This window comes from Halyomorpha halys, unplaced genomic scaffold (assembly GCF_000696795.3).
Source record: "Halyomorpha halys isolate HHAL.00 unplaced genomic scaffold, Hhal_1.1 Scaffold508.1, whole genome shotgun sequence".
Taxonomy (NCBI): Eukaryota; Metazoa; Arthropoda; class Insecta; order Hemiptera; family Pentatomidae; genus Halyomorpha; species Halyomorpha halys.
In genome coordinates, this window is record NW_027106467.1 from 630474 (window position 1) to 631631 (window position 1158).

The following is a 1158-nucleotide window of genomic DNA, read 5'->3' on the forward strand; positions in this document are numbered from 1 at the left end:
ATCAACTAGTATTGTACAACTGCCAAAATAATAATAATAAAATAAATAATGAATATAATTTAACAACAATCTCTGTATGCTCTAAAACCAAAATTAATATTTGTATTGGCTTAAATTTTGAATTTTTCTACTCCTGGAACTTGTTTTTTACACCAATACTCTTTTTAGCTTTCATCCTAATATTTTAAGTTTATTCTTGAAGCAATATTTTTAATTTTATTGGATTTATAATCAGATCCGAGGAAGACTGGCTTGTTTTAGTAGATTAGATGGAATTACAATATCACCATACTAAAGTTGCTCCCTCAAATCAAATTCAAAATAAGATTAACATTTTCTTAAAGAGTTAAACATACAAATAGAAATGTTAAAGATTTACCTCAAGAGTATACAAGTAGCCTGGTTCTGGATTCATCATGTAAGGCCACCATAGTTTTGCATTAGGAATCTCTGTATAACCGTTGAAACCATTTTGTTCAATTCTGTTATTTAAGGTACTGGTTACGGGTGATCCATCAGCATCAAACAAACCTACCCAACAGCCTACTGAATTTATATCTTCTTTCCCACTGTAGGTGATGTTGTAGTATACAATACCTGTGTAAAAAATATTTTACATTTTTTAGACTAAATTTATAAGCTACTTAACAATATTAAGGCTAATAATGAACTTATTGATAATAGAATAATATAATAGAACATAAATATATTACATATGAAATCATCATAACAATGATCTCAGGCTTAATGTTGAAAAAACTAACATTCCGAATACCTTCTTAATTCCTTTCCTTACAATTCCCTACTCAACTCTTATCGCTGACCCATTCAATTTCACACCTCAGTTAGAAAACCTTGGAGTGATTTTTGATCAGCACCTATCCTAGAATGAATATTTTCCCTTAAATTACATGGAAATCCATTGCTATCCTTAAATAGTTGCTAGGATTCCATAATTCAATGCCCCTCAAAACACATCAGGTCCTAGTAACCTTTCTCATTTTCTGGCACAATAAAAAAAAAAAAACAGAAGTAAGAGTTGACGTTAAAAAAAAAAATCAATGATAGAGATGGAGGAGGTGGCCTGGGATCAACTAGTATTGTACAACTGCCAAAATAATAATAATAATAATAAAATAAATAATGAATATAATTTAA

The 1158-nt window shown here is 29.2% G+C and overlaps 1 protein-coding gene across 1 annotated transcript in view; it reads right to left on the reverse strand.

Annotated features, from left to right (window-relative positions):
* LOC106683720 (beta-glucuronidase) overlaps positions 1-1158 on the reverse strand; it is a gene marked incomplete in the record, with an annotated part of 28603 nt that overhangs the window by 4466 nt on the left and 22979 nt on the right.